General features: G+C 39.8%; 1 non-coding gene across 1 annotated transcript; it reads left to right on the top strand.

Moving 5' to 3' along the window:
* Positions 1–15,503: 15,503 nt before the first annotated feature.
* On the top strand, positions 15,504–15,575 carry TRNAC-ACA (transfer RNA cysteine (anticodon ACA)). The gene has a single exon. It is a non-coding gene; the product is annotated as a tRNA-Cys (tRNA).
* Positions 15,576–15,963: the final 388 nt, after the last annotated feature.

Genomic DNA, 15,963 nt, shown 5'->3' with positions numbered 1-15,963 from the left:
AAACCATCTGACCTACCTCCTGAGAAATTTGTATGCAGGTCAAGAAGCAACAGTTAGAGCCAGACATGGAACAACAGACCGGTTCCAAATCAGGAAGGGAGTATGTCAAGGCTGTATATTGTCACCCTGTATATGATTTAACTTATAGGCAGAGTACATCATGAGAAATGCTGGGCTGGATGAAGCACAAGCTAGAATCAAGATTGCCAGGAGGAATATCAATAACCTCAGGTATGCAGATGCATATCTGCATTCTTATGGCAGAAAGTGAAGAGGAACTAAAGAGCCTCTCGATGAAAGTGAAAGAGGAGAGTTAAAAAGCTGATTTAAAACTCAACATTCAAAAAACTAAGATGGCATCCAGTCCCATCACTTCATGGCAAATAGATGGGGAAACAATGGAAACAGTGAGAGACTTCATTTTGGGGTGCTCCAAAATCACTGCAGATAGTGACTGCAGCCATGAAATTAAAAGACATTTGCTCCCTGGAGGAAAAACTATGACCAACCTAGACAGCATATTAAAAATCAGAGACATTACTTTGCCAACAAAGGTCCATCTAGTCAAAGCTATGGTTTTTCCAGTAGTCATATATGGATGTGAGAGTTGAACTATAAAGAAAGCTGAGTGCCGAAGAATTGATGCTTTTGAACTGTGGTGTTGGAGAAGACTCTTGAGAGTCCCTTGGACTGCAAGGAGATCCAACCGGTCCATTCTAAAGGAAGTCAGTCCTGAATATTGATTGGAAGGACTGATGCTGAAGCTGAAACTCCAATACTCTGGCCACCTTTTGGGAAGAACTGACTCATTGGAAAAGACTGTGATGCTGGGAAAGATTGAAAGCAGGAGGAGAAGGGGACAACAGAGGAAGAGATGGTTGGATGGCATCACCAACTTGATGGACATGAGTTTGAACAAGCTCCGGGAGTTGTTGATGGACAGGGAAGCTTGGCATACTGCAGTCCATGGGGTTGTGAAGAGTTGGACATGACTGAGTGACTGAACTGAACTGACTGAAGGAGTTTCTGTTAGAAAATTGATCAAATAATAGACCTTAGTACACACTGCATTGCTTTGGTTTCTAAAATTCTTCACAGTAAAGAGTGGATTTAGAAAAACAGCCTGGAGATTGGAATGCTGAAGTCATACAGGAGAATTGAGGCCTTGATGGGATTATAGGACTCCTAATCTTAAATCTTTGTTTACTGTCACCCCATATGGTTTGAGGCCGCAGTAACAGATTTAGACCCTGTTTGCATTCATCCAGCTCCTACTTAGAAGAGCTGTGTCAGATTGGTGCCACAGAAGAGTACAGAAAGGAGCATCTTGCCAAGATCATCCATAAAAATGTCCATGATCCAGGAAAGTCATACTCATTGCCAACCCTTCAATACTTTTTTATTACACATGAAATGACTAAGGTAAACAAGGAGGGAAATCCTGCATGGAAACAAATCAAAGGTAGTCAGTCAATAAGTGATTTAAGAGGAGAAACATTGGAAGGAGATATGAAAGTACTATCATTTTGCCTTAGTGGTGATAGAGGAGGTAGTAGGTCAATGGTGGTTGTGCATTTGAGTCTCAAATCATTTTAATGTCTGTAGAGAAATTTCCTCACTTATCCCAACCTGTTGGCTCCTTGAGTCAGTAATAAGTTCTGATAGTTGAGGTGCCCTCCAAAGTGTGGAGCTCAGATAAGAGCTGAGCACCTCTCTTTTCCTAGTTATATTCTTTGGACATAGATCTACATGCTAAGTCTCTTTCTTGGTCAGGACATGGGGACAATGCTGTGAGTTGAGACTTGTCTCAGTGTATAAACAAGACCATTATGACATTGAGATTGATTCCTAAGAAATATTTGGTCAAGAGAATTATGTGGCCAGGGGAAACAATGTTTGGCTAGGGGAAATGGAAAAATATTTTTTTTTCCTTTCCATTTTCCTTTTCAGATCAAATTCAACTCCCTAGCAATCTGAGAGATGCATAAGGTACTGCCCACGGTATGGGCTCATTCAGAGTTTTGGAACATCTTGGCTTCCAGTTGCCTAGTATGGAAAAGCAAGGATCAAAATAGATCAGCATGATAAAAATATGATGCATGAAAACACAGATGTTGCAAATTCATGTGCCGATGACTATACTGAGGCAGGTTACCATCCTGAAAGTGAGAGAGGGCTGCTGACACCAGTATGTTCAGAGAATTATACCTCAGTGGTCAGTTTGTCTCAAGTACAATGTGATTCATTTGCCAAGAGATTTAGCCCTTGGATAATGGAAAGGAACAGACAGGAAGTACAAGTAAGTTACCAAATAAAAATGTTTCAAGTGTTTTTCACTTAGAAAGTAGCTCAGTGATCTATAAATTGACTGAACTTGGCTTGGTTTAACTTTGCCAAATATTGTCATCATCTTTGACTCACTGATGCTATACGAAGCTGCAGTTTTTCCATCATGTTCTTTTGGTGAAGATAAATGCTCATTTTTGGTATTCTTCACTCAGCTCCTAGCCTTTTTTTCTACTCACTATTTTTCTAAGCATGAAGTTTAGCCACTGGAGATTTCACTGACAGTTAAGTGCAATCATGGTCTTTGGAGGATGGAAATAATTAAACTAGATTATATTCATATTTCATATCTTTTTATAACTTCATATACTTTAATACACCCACAGCGACAGGTAAAATTGAGTCAAGATTTCCATAAAGAGACATTTCACCTTGTGTCTAATTGAAAATGCAAAATAAGAAGTGAGTTTTAAAGATGAAACCACAGTGGAATGAAGACTCTGGCATATGAATGAGTTTGCTCCTCAGAAAAATTCATAAATGAACGTACTGTTTAATATTATAAAATCTTATTTTTTTATTGTTGGGAGGAAGTAAGGGGATGGATATTTATCAGTTGCATGAGCTTGGACAAACATCTCAATGTTCTTGATTTATGTTTTCTTATCTGTGAAATAAGATGGGATAAAATTATTTCAATATCTCCTTTGCTTTTAAAATTCCACCATTCGGTCATAGAAATGATAGAAACATTCTATTTAAGAGTTGAGTGTTCTGGAAGGGAGCAAAGTTTTCAGAAGGTGCCCCAACTTACTTTGTGATGTTCATTATTAATCTTGTTCTGGTATAGTGATTGGATTATTCACATCTATGAGAACTGCTCTCCTTTGACCGAGCTTGAGAAGGTTCTTATTCTCTTTATTGGTTCCTTAAGCAGCACAGTACATGACGGGTGAGAGATTTTACCTTTTTATATTACATGTTCATGTTTTTCTAAGGGCAACCCTGGTCACCTTAGTGTGTGTTCCGGAGCAGAGAGAGTGAGCCCCAGAGAGTTCAGAGAGCTCAGCCTAGAGCAAGGCGGCTCACAAAGAGTCTGTGTGCTGTAAGAGACAGACTTTGGACCTCTCAGCACCTTATTAAGAAGGTGATGAAAAGCCATCAATAACTTTTAGTGAGAGGAGAGATGGTGAGAAAGAAATGATCTGATTTGTATTTTGGAGAGAAAACCCTGGCATAAAGTAGAGAACAAGTTGGTATAGATAACCCACAATAAGCGGTGACCAGTTAAAATGCTATGGCATAGCATTTCTCTAACAATTAGAGATATAGCACAGGAGACTCTGCTCAATATTATGTAACAATCTAAATGGGAAAATAATTTGAAAAATAATAGCTACACATATATGTATAACTGAATCACTACTGTACACCTGAAGCTAACTCAATGTTGTTAATCAACTGTGTGCTGTGTGCTTAGTCACTCAGTCATGTCCGTCTCTTTGCAACCCCATGGACTGAAGCCTGCCAGACTCCTCTGTCCATGGGGATGCTCCAGGCAAGAATACTGGAGTGGGTTGCTATGTCCTCCTCCAGGGAATCTTCCCAACCCAGAGACTGAACCCAGGTCTCTGGCATTGCAAGTGGATTTTTTACCCACTGAGCCATCAGGGAAGCCCTAATCAACCATATTCCAATATAAAAAAAGAAGAAGAAGAAGTTGCTATGGAAAAGGTCTAGGCAGAAGATGAAAAGGAGACTAAGGTGGGACCAGTGAAGATTGAGAAAGAGAAGGTGATGACTGCAATAATAATTTAGGACATAGGACCACCAGCTTCTAGTTGTTTCATGCACATGGAAGGTCAGAGAAAAAGAGATGTTGAAGATGACTCTCAGGTTTCTGTCTTGGGAAACTAGGGAGATGCTTGATATTTTGGTAGAGTAAATAATGGGCTCAGTTTTATGCATGGCGGATGAAAGTACAGCAGTAACAGTCGAAGGACAGGAGTAGAGAGAGTAGAGGAAATGTTGGCATTAGAGCAGAAGGAGAAAAAAGGAACCAAATAAGAGAAGGTGGAGGTCTTATTGGCAGGCTCACGGGCTTCACAATACTGGGGGCTCTTGTCATCTGCTGCCTTTAGCTTGCTCAGCTGTTTCAACAATTACATCATACCTCAGGGAGCTTACAGTATAGGAGAGACCATTGGATGAGCTAGCATCATGCTTCTCTCCATATTCCTGATGCTAACTAAGCATGATGCCTAACAAATGGTAAGCCACTTATGCTTGTTGTGCTTTGCTTAGTTGCTCAGTGGTGTCCGATTCTTTGTGACCTCATGGACTACAGTCCACAGCCTGCCAGGCTCCTCTGTCCATAGAGATTCTCCAGGCAAGAATACTGGAGTGGGTTTCCATGCCCTTCTCCAGGGGATTTTCCCACCCAGGGATCGAACCCAGGTCTCCCACATTGCAGGCAGATTCTGGACTGACTGAGCCACCGGGGAAGCCCATTATGCTTGTTGAATAAATGGATAAATTAATTAGTGAAGTTCTATCATAAAAGCATATAAAACTTGATATAGGACCATTGAGAAAACAATGAACCATTTTTAAGAGGAAAGTAAAAGTTAATGTTTAACAGAGAATAAGGGCAGGAAGAGAAGGGAGCAACAGAGGATAAGATGGTTGGATAGCAACAACTGAACTCAATGGACATGAGTTTGAGCAAACTCCAGGAGATGGTGAAGGACAGGGAAGCCTGGCATGCTGCAGTCCATGGGTTATCAACTCACAAAGACTTGCACACGACTTACCAACTAAACAACAGCAACAGAGAATGTGAGGTTTAATCTGGGTCTTGAAGGCAGAAAGTGGCTGGGAAAAATTGAAGTAATGGGAACACATTTGTAAAGCCATGTTGGTATTAAAATGATTTTTTTTTGTTTTGAGCTCTGAAGCAAGGATATGTTTTTAAGATAGTGGTGGTGTTGGGCTCTATTTTAATATGGATTATCACATGTGAATTTTTTTTTCTTAAAAAACATGCAGTCTTGAAACTATGCTTCTATTTTATGGTTTCTAGGATTGCTATATTTTATGCTTTTAGCATAAAGTAAATAGAAATGGTGTGCATAATTTCCCCTACTTAGATGAGACAGGAGAATAATTCCTTCAATTAGTGAGTGAATGATGTAATGACACTCTTACCTGAACAACGGCATCAATACTGATAAGTAAACCTTGATAATATCTGAAGAATATAATCAAATAAGTCTGGACTAAATTAAGTTTTATAAACTATTGTTAATTTTTTTCAATAGAGTTGAAGAGCCATAAATATGCATATTTTCAGCCTTCCTTCTTTCAGCCTTCCTATAGTCTAGAAACCTGTCCTAAGGTATCAACATTCTGATATCTTGTACTAATTCACTTATTTATTTCTCTTAACAAAACAAGAGAAACAAGATGTAATGACACTTATGTAAACAATGGCATCAATGCTGATGGGTAAACCTTGTGGTATTGGAGAAAACTCTTGAGAGTCCATTGGACTGCAAGGAGATCAAACTAGTCCATCCTAAAGGAAATCAGTCCTGAATATTCATTGGAAGGACTGATGTTGAAGCTGAAACTCCAATACTTTGGCATCCTGATGGGAAGAACTGATTCATTGGAAAAGACCCAGATGCTGAGAAAGATTGAAGGCAGGAGGAGAAGGGGATGACAGAGGATGAGATGGTTGGATGGCATCACTGACTTGATGGACATGAGTTTGAGTAAGCTCTAGGAGATGGTGATGGACAGGGAAACCTGGCATGCTGCAGTCCATGGGGTTGCAAAGAGTCGGACATGACTGAGTGACTGAACTGAACTGAACTGATTACTAACATGCAACACAGCAAGTAGCTCAAAAGAAAGCTTATTTCTTTGGGAATTCTATTGAACTTTAATAATCAGAAACACAAATTTTGATTGCTGGTTGCTTTTTGTTTTTTTACTTGAGTAAATTCTCTCTTTCTAATCTGCAAATTCCTGGGGAGCCAGAATATTCCTCATGATACATAATATCATATTTTACCCGTAGAACATATTAAACACTGTTCGATTAGTTAAAAAAGGGAACATATGTGGCACTCTTAATTTAGTCCACACTTATTCATTCCAAACTAAGGTCTTCAAACATTATCAAGGTTTCAGTTCAGTTGCTCATTCATGTCTGACTGTTTGTGACCCCATGGACTGCAGCCAGGCTTCCCTGTCCATCACCAACTATCAGAGCTTGCTCAAATCCATGTCCATCAAGTTGGTGATGCCATCCAACCATCCTCTATCATCCCCTTCTCCTCCTGCCTTAAATCTTTCCCAGCATCACGGTCTTTACCAATGAGTCAGTTCTTCGCATCAGGTGGCCAGAGTATTGGAGCTTCAGCTTCAGCATCAGTCCTTCCAAAGAATATTCAGGACTGATTTCCTTTAGGATGGACCAGTTGGATCTCCTTGCAGTCCAAGGGACCTCAAGAGTCTTCTCCAACACCACAGTTCAAAAGCTTCAATTCTTTGGTGCTCAGCTTTCTTTATAGTCCAACTCTCACATCCATAAATGACTACTGGAAAAACCATAGCTTTGACTAGATTGATCTTTGTTGGCAAAGTAATGTCTCTGCTTTTGAATATGCTGTCTAGGTTGGTTGTAGCTTTTCTTCCAAGGGTCAAATGTCTTTTAATTTCATGGCTGCAGTCACCATCTGCAGTGATTTTGCAGCCCAAGAATATGAAGTCTCTCACTGTTTCCATTGTTTCCCCATCTATTTGCCATAAAGTGATGGGACTGGATGCCATGATCTTAGTTTTCTGAATGTTGAGTTTTAAGCCAACTTTTTCACTCTCCTCTTTCACTTTCATTGAGAGGCTCTTTAGTTCTTTACTTTCTGCCATAAGGGTGGTGTCGTCTGCATTTCTGAGGTTATTGATATTTCTCCCGGCAATCTTGATTCCAGCTTGTGCTTTCTCCAGCCCAGTGTTTCTCATGAGGTACTCTGCATATAAGTTAAATAAGCAGGGTGACAATATACAGCCTTGACATACTCCTTTCCTGATTTGGAACCAGTCCATTATTCCATGTACAGTTCTAACTGTTGCTTCTTGACTTGCATACAGATTTCTCAGGAGGCACATCAGGTGGTCTGGTATTTCCATCTCTTGAAGAATTTTCCACAGTTTTGTTGTGATCCACGCAGTCAAAGGCTTTGGCGTAGTCAATAAAGCCAGAGTAGATGTTTTTCTGGAACTCTCTTGCTTTTATAATGGTCCCACGGATGTTGGCAATTTGATCTCTGGTTCCCGTGCCATTTCTAAATCCAATCGAAGATCTGTAAGTTCACAGTTCACGTACTGTTGATACCCGGCTTGGAGAATTTTGAGCATTACTTTGCTAGCGTGTGAGATGAGTGCAATTGTGCAGTAGTTTGAACATTCTTTGGCATTGCCTTTCTTTGGGATTGGAATGAAAACTGACCTTTTCCAGTCCTGTGGCCACCGCTGAGTTTTCCAAATTTGCTGACATATTGAGTGCAGCACTTTCATAGCATTATCTTTTAGGTTTTGAAATAGCTCAACTGGAATTCCATCACCTCCACTAGCTTTGTTCCTAGTGATGCTTCCTAAGGCCCACTTGACTTCACATTCTAGTATGTCTGGCTCTAGGTGAGTGATCACACCATCATGGTTATCTGGGTCATGAAGATCTTTTTTGCATGGTTCTTCTGTGTGTTCTTGCCACCTCTTCTTAATATCTTCTGCTTCGTTTAGGTCCATACCATTTCTGTCCTTTTTTTGCCCATCATTGCATGAAATACTTCCTTGGTATCTCTAATTTTCTTGAAGAGATCTTAAAATGGTGGAGTAGAAGGATGTGCACTCATCTTGTGTGAGAACTCCAAAATTACAAATAAGTGCTGAACAACCATCAATAGGAGAATGTTTGATCCCACCAAAAAAGATAACCCACATCAAGGGCAAAGGAGAAGCCCCAGCAAGATGTTAGGAGGTGTGAAATTGCTTTTAGAATCAAGCCCCATACCTGCCAGAGACACTCAGAGGGCTTAAACAAACCTTGTGCGCACCAGGACCCAGAGATCCCAAGAGACTGAGCCAGAACTGTGTTTGAGTGTCTCCTTCAGAGGTATGGGTCAGCAGTGGACTGCTGCAGAGGCAGGGGCTCTGAGTGTAGTAGAACTGGGTATGGCATAAGCCCTCTTGGAGGTCGCCATTAAGCCCACTGTAGAGCCAACAGAACTTAAAGAGGCCTGGGGAAACAGACTCTTGGAGGGCACAAACAAAAGCTTGTGTGTACCAGGACCCAGGAGAAAGGAGCAGTGACCCCACAAGAGACTGACCCAGACTTGCCCCTGACTATTCAGGAGTCTCTGCTGGAGGCATGGGTTGGCGGTGGCCAGCTGCAGGGTCGGGGCACTGAGTGCGGCAGTGCATGCATGGGACCTTTTAAAGGAGGTCGCCATTATCTTCATTACTTTTACCATAGTTTGGCCTCAGGTCAAACAACAGGGAGGGAACACAGCCCCACCCGTCTACAGAAAATTGGATTAAAGATTTACTGAGCATGACCCCACCCATCAGAACAAGACCCAGTTTCCCCCTCAGTCTCTCCCATCAGGAAGCTTCCATAAGCCTTTTATCCTTATCCATCAGAGGGCAGACAGAATGAAAACCACAGTCACAGAAAAATAATCAATCTGATCACATGGACCACAGCCTTGTCTATCTCAACGAAATTATGAGCCATGCTGTGTAGGGCCACCCAAGATGGACAGGTCATGTTAGTAATAAACACCTGATTATACCCAAGAGCCTAGTATGTATATCTGAGAAGTTTATATTTTATTCACTTTATGATCCTGTGTCATGATATACATTCTGATATATATATTTTTCCCAGCAGTTGCTTTCATGAAAACTTTCAGAAGGCAAACAAAAATCATACATTTATCAAGTACTTCCCATGGATCTGTCACCTTGCCAGTTTGTTGGAGCATTCCAAGATGAATTCTTGGAATTCATTCCAGAGCCCCTGGCCTCTAGGCGCTTTATTTGGGAATGAGAAAAGTAGGAGTAGGTTGGGAGTTTAGATAAGTATTCATATGACTGCTCTAGGCAGAGTACATTAAGAATCACAGAGGAAGGAAATAAAAGTGCTATGGGTGAAAGAAATAATCTCTCAAAACATCAGAACAATTGTAGTGAGAACCTTTGAGGTATCAGTTACTATGGGAACTAAAAATGTAGAGGACATATGGGAAATAAAGAAGCAGAGATCTCAAAGCCTTCATAAAATTAAGCAATAAAATTGATATTCCTAAATATTTATTTGAGTGGATCGTGTAAATCACCAATTTATTTGTTATAAAGAATCATCTTATGCCTTGAAAGACACAGTGGAGTATCATGTTTGATAAGCCTTTCCTACCCCACTGCCTGAGCCCAGGACTTGGGGCAATTATTCCTCTCATCTGAGACTCAAGTATTTCTCTGGGAGAAAATAGCTCAATGGTCCTCTCCTCTTTCAGGACCAGTGACAACTGTGAATAGTACACTGCAGCCAGTCATTTGTAGCACCTGCCACCTACCGCCAAGTGTATGGATGATGCCCAATTCCCTGTTATGACTCCTGGGAATAAATGTGAGGGAGCAGCTCCATGTGGTTCACACAGTGACACCACAATTCACATGCTTCGGATAGATGATTAAGCTGCCTGTTTGAATCTCTGTCTCCTTATAGGGCTGGCCTCCTTGCTGTTTTGAAATTTCTAGGGATCCAACTTTGGAGAAGGCAATGGCACCCCACTCCAGTACTTTTGCCTGGAAAATCCCATGGACGGAGGAGCCTGGTAGGCTGCAGTCCATGGGGTCACTAAGAGTCGGACACGACTGAGCGACTTCACTTTCACTTTTATTTTTTCATGCACTGGAGAAGGCAATGGCACCCCACTCCAGTATTCTTGCCTGGAGAATCCCAGGGATGACGGAGCCTGGTGGGCTGCCGTCTATGGGGTCGCACAGAGTCGGACACGACTGAAGCGACTTAGCATAGCATAGGGATCCAACTTGACATTACCGGTCAGCTTCAGGGGCTCCTGAACCAAGTTTTTAGGTCTAGGAATCTTGGCCTCACTCTCAGGGAGAATCTTACTCAATTGGCCCGAGCAAGAGATTTTTTTTTTTCAGTTGAAGTATGATTGATTTACAATGCTGTGTTAATTTCTGCTGTGATATTTTTCTATACATGTTCCCAGGTGAATCCTACATGTAGGCAAGTTTAAGAACCACAAATAGCTCTCTGTAGAAGCCTCTGTTCTGGGAGCCTTTCTTCCCTGGTTCTGAAAGATCTTAGCTACTCTTCTAGTGTACAAAGCATGGCTTTTCCAAGCCCTGCAGTTCTAGGGAGTCAGAATATTTGGGATCAATATAAAAATTTTGTGTAAATATTTTATTAATGAGTCAGTAGCAATTTGTCAGCTTCCCTTGATCCTTCAAATGACCAGTATTTCTTGGGTAGCTATTATGATTGCTGCTGTCCAAAGTCCAGTGAGATATAACCATGAAATAAACTCTTCTGCTAACAAGAAGCTCCATGGTATGGTGTGAAAAACAAACAAAAAAGCATTGGCTTCAGAATCAGAAAGCCCTTTGTTTGAGTGTTGACCTCATTGTGTGACTTTTCAAAAATTAACTTCAGCAGGATAGACCCCTCCTCAGCCTCAGATATCACATCTATAAAATTTGGACATTAATATGTATTTTATGGTGCTCTGCATTAGGCCTAAAAGTCAGACACACACTCACACACAAGTAATTACCCACTTAACAATCATATGCTTACTCTATGGTTGATACTAAGCATAATATTATATGTGCTTTTTTTTACTAAATCCCAAGATAATTCATTTATAGATGAGGAAACTGAAACTTGAGGTTAAACAATGGTTCACAGTCACACATGTGGGAAGTTTCAGAGGGAGAATTTGTTTGATAATATAGTAGATCATTAAAATAATGCCCCTCAAATGAATCATACCTCCCTATGTACATACACCTTTGCAATGTGAAGTTACTGCTCCTCCAAAAAGATTCAATTTTTCTTTCTATTCTCTTGGATCCAAGTTGGCCATATGATGGATGTGACATTGTGTGAGTTTTAGAGCCTAGGTCTTAGTAGACTGTGCAGCTTACATGCTTTCAGTCTTGGAGCCTTGAGAATATCATGCTTTGAAGAAATTCGGCCTGGCCCACTGGAGAATGAGAAGCCATGTGGAGAGGAACTGACATTCTTCAACTGACAGCCAGTACCAGTTTCAGTACAAGTGACTATTTTGGACCATCAGCCCCAGTCAAGCTGTCAGATGACTCCAGTTACCTGAGTGATCCTTAATGAGACCAGGAGAAGAACCATCCACTCTGCCCTCAGAATTAAGAGAAATAACAAGCCACTGAGTTTTGGGGTGGTTTGTTATGCATTAATACATTAATGCAATTAATACATAATATTAATACATGGCTGAAACAGAAACCAAAGCTTTTTTTTTTTAAACTATCTTTCTAAATACTTTATATGGAACAACTGACTTCAAAATTGGGAAAGGAGTATGACAAGGTTGTATATTGTCACCCTGTTTATTTAACCTATATGCAGAGTACATTATGTGAAATGCTGGGCTGGATGAATCACACGCTGGAATCAAGATTGCTCGGAGAAATAACAACTGCAGATATGAAGATGATATCACTCTAATGGCAAAAAGTGAAGAGGAACTAACCAGACTCTTGATGAGGGTAGAAGGGGAGAGTGAAAAAGCTGAAAAGCTGGCTTAAAACTCAACATTGAAAAAAAAAAAAAACAAAAAACAACTAAGATCATGGCATCCAGTTCCATAACTTTATGGCAAATAGATGGGGAAAAAATGGAAGCAGTGACAGATTTTATTTTCTTGGGCTCCAAAATCATTGTGGATGGTGACTGCAGCCATGAAATTTAAAGACAATTGCTCCTTGGAAGGAAAGCTATGGCAAACCTAGGCAGCATATTAAAAAACAAAGACATCACTTTGCCAACTAAGGTCCATATAGTCAAAACTATGGTTTTTTCAGTAGTCATGTATGGATGTGAAAGTTGGACCATAAAGAAGGCTGAGTACTGAAGAATCTAGCACTACTGAATTGTAGTGTAGGAGAAGACTCTTGAGAGTTCCTTGGACTGCAAGGAGATCAAATCAGTCAATCCTAAAGGAAATCAACCCTGAATATTAATTGGAAGGATTGATACTGAAGCTGAAGCTCCAATACTTTGGCCACCTGATGTGAAGAACCAGCTTATTGGGAAAAGACCCTGATTCTGGGAAAGATCAGGGAAAGATTGAAGGCAAAAAAGAGAAGAGGGCAACAGGATGAGATGGTTAGATAGCATCAGTGACTCAATGGACATAAGTTTGAGCAAACTCTGGGAGACAGTGAAGGACAGGGAAGCCTGACATGCTGCAGTTTGTGGGGCCACAAAGAGTCATACATGACTTAGCGACTGAACAACAACAATCATTCTTAGAAAATATATGGAATACATAGTGTACTGCATGGCACATAGTAGGTGTTCATTAAATGGTCATTCTTATTATTATTAGATCAAGAGGCAAATCACATACCCTCCAAGATCTCACTAATAGCAGTGATGACAAATGACAATGTATTCAACTAACAGATGCTGTGGGAATTTAGGAAATACTCACTTTGGGTTGGAAGAGTAGGGTACCATTGGCTTCAATCCTTAAAGCTTGCAGACAGTTGATAAACCTATAGAAATCACATTGCCCTGCAAAACATCTCCTGCCTCAGCCTACGGTCACTAAGCTTATAACCACCAATCACTTCTTTTTTTACCACTTCTCATGTTGTTAATGTGAAAGAGCATGAGCCCCTGCTACACTCCCCAAAGTCACAAGATTCTATTTTAAAAACAAGAGAATTCTATTAAAAACAACCACCAGAGGAAAAGAAAGTTTAAATAGAATATAGGCAATTACCTGAAGGCCTGTTCTGATTTCCCTTGGGCAGTTTTCTGGAAGGTGCTGGCATATGAGTCAGTGCACAATTTCATGACTGGAAGAGAGATTATCAGAGGCAGGATATTCCTTTTCTTGAGGGAAAACATAAGGCAGAGACCAACAAAAATCTTTTAAACTCTCCGTAGCTAGAATGATCTTGAATTTTTAAGACATCTTGAAATATTTTGGAAAAGTTTTTAAGTCATCACTGTTTTGATATTGCCAAGAGGTTAACTTAAGTGTCATTGCCTTTGAGAGCAAATTTTGAAACCAAAAGATAATTTAACCATTAAATGGCAATTTGGTCCAATAAGCTGGAGTAAGGCAGTATCAGCATGAATTTAAAAAACCTGCTAAGAGCTATAAATATAGCCTGCAATATTTTGCAATATCTAAAGTGTTTGGCCTAATGTTGAACATGCTCCATTGTTCAAACCAGCTGTGTTCTTTCACTCTTTCATTTCTATAAAACTAGGATAAAGGCTGTCAAAGCAAACGCAGCAGCAGCAGACTTTCTTGCTGAAAAGTTCTGTGTACATAGTACATAGCAATCTCAAGATGGAACTTTGAATGTTTCAAACCAGAACAAAATCTTCATCTAATTATAAGTGAACTATATTAAGCACAAAAGGCAATTTCAAATTATACTGAACAAAGTTACATTTTGCTCTTTGCTTTCAAAATGCATTTATCGCAATTTCACAAACTAATTGCAAATTCATTTTGCTTAATTTTCTTAGGTTATTTCTTTTATTGCTTTCAAGTGCTCTGCATATTTCTCAACCATCAAAATCCATAAGAGAGATTTAGAAGAGCTTTTTTGTTGTTGTTAATTTGTAGTTAAAATTGTAGAATAGGAAATGAATCATTCTTTTTGTTTCTTATCCTTAGATTAATGCGGTGACCATTAAACCAGTTACTATAGACACATTCAAAATAGAGAAATAGTTACCAGTGATGAGCACATTTGGAAAACTAGATTTGGAGAAAGACATTACAATTTTAGAGACAAACTCTAATGGAGCTGTATGTATGTAAGTGACTTCCATTTATACCTACATGATTGCAGGTCATTGTGTAACTTTGCATGGCTTCTTAAACAGAAGTGTCTCTCCATTTTCTACCAAGGTTGGTTATTTACTGTGTAGATTGATTATGGCAAATGTTCATCTAGGGCTGGTTATTTCATTCAGTTTACTGTAATTTCTGTTTGTCTTTCCCAGTTTCATACTGTATCTAGAATGAGACAGTTCTATTAATAAACTAAAGCTCCTGCATTCCAAAGTCTAATAGAAGTTGAAAAACTTCTATTAGAAGAAGAAAACATTAAAAAACTTTTTAAAATTTTATATTTATGATCTGCACTCCTTTTGCACCATTAGTAGGGATGGTAGATAGTGGTCAGTGTGTAGCACACACAGTTTTGTTTCAATACTTTCATAGACAAAGTGTGTTTCTGGAAGGTTTGTATTCATAGTTTAATGTATACCTTATTCATAGTTGTTCTATGAATAAAAGAGGAAAATTGTCCCCAAAAAGTTAGCACCCTAGTCTTAGAGGTGTGTGTGTGTGTCTGTGTGTGGTGTATATTGTGGGTGTGGAGGGAAGAAGGATCCCTGGAGGAGAGGTGGGGGAAATGGGGTCAGTTCTGTATCTTTTCCTCTGCATTGGAGCAGATAAGATAGCTACCAGAATTGGATTTGTAAGCCTACATGTTTAATAGTATTACTCTATCTTTCTGTGACTGAGTAAATTATTTATGTACTTGCTAATTAATTACCCCCCAATAATAAGAATTGTGTGTGCCTCATTCTGTACTTTGTGGATTTTAGCAGTTTTTGCTTGAAGGAGGGTGACAGGAAATTGTAATAATAACCTACATTTACATAGCACCTTCAACACTCTCATACCAAAGGAACCTAAAATACTTTGAAATTCCCTTGAATAGATGGAAAAGCCACAGATATCTTAAGTGTCCTGAAATATCATTTTGCTGATAATTAAAATACAGTCATTATTAAATCATAGCATAGAAAATGAAAAGTATCATCTCCTTGATTGGAGTTGGAATTAATCAAGGATTTTGGATTTAAGGACTTCCTTCGGACTTCCCTGGTGGCTCAGATGGTAAAGCATCTGTCTACAATGCAGGAGACCCAGGTTCAATCCCTGGGTTGGGAAGATCTTCTGGAGAAGGAAATGGCAATCTACTCTAGTACTATTGCCTGGAAAATCCCATGGACAGAGGAGCCTGGTAGGCTACAGTCCATGGGGTCGCAAAGAGTTGGACACAACTGAGCGACTTCACTTTCTTTGGATTTAAGAAGCTTGTTTAAAGATAGAGAGATAACTAACAATTATTTTGTTCCATTCCTGCTCTGGCTTGGCTCAGCTCCTTATGGCCATCTAGACTACCACATATCCTAGAAAAGAGTTCCTTCCCTCTCCCATTCCCTTTCTTTTCATTTTTCTTTTCTTTCTCCTCCTTCTCTAATAAAGTGACCAGGTCCTTCCCCCTCCTTAGTTGACTGCCGTAGAGTTTATGGCTTTGCTGTTAGTTAGCAGCTCA

This window comes from Bubalus kerabau, chromosome 19 (assembly GCF_029407905.1).
Source record: "Bubalus kerabau isolate K-KA32 ecotype Philippines breed swamp buffalo chromosome 19, PCC_UOA_SB_1v2, whole genome shotgun sequence".
Lineage (NCBI taxonomy): Eukaryota > Metazoa > Chordata > Mammalia > Artiodactyla > Bovidae > Bubalus > Bubalus kerabau.
Note: the sequence above shows the minus strand (reverse complement) of the source record. Positions and strands in the feature narration are given on the sequence as shown.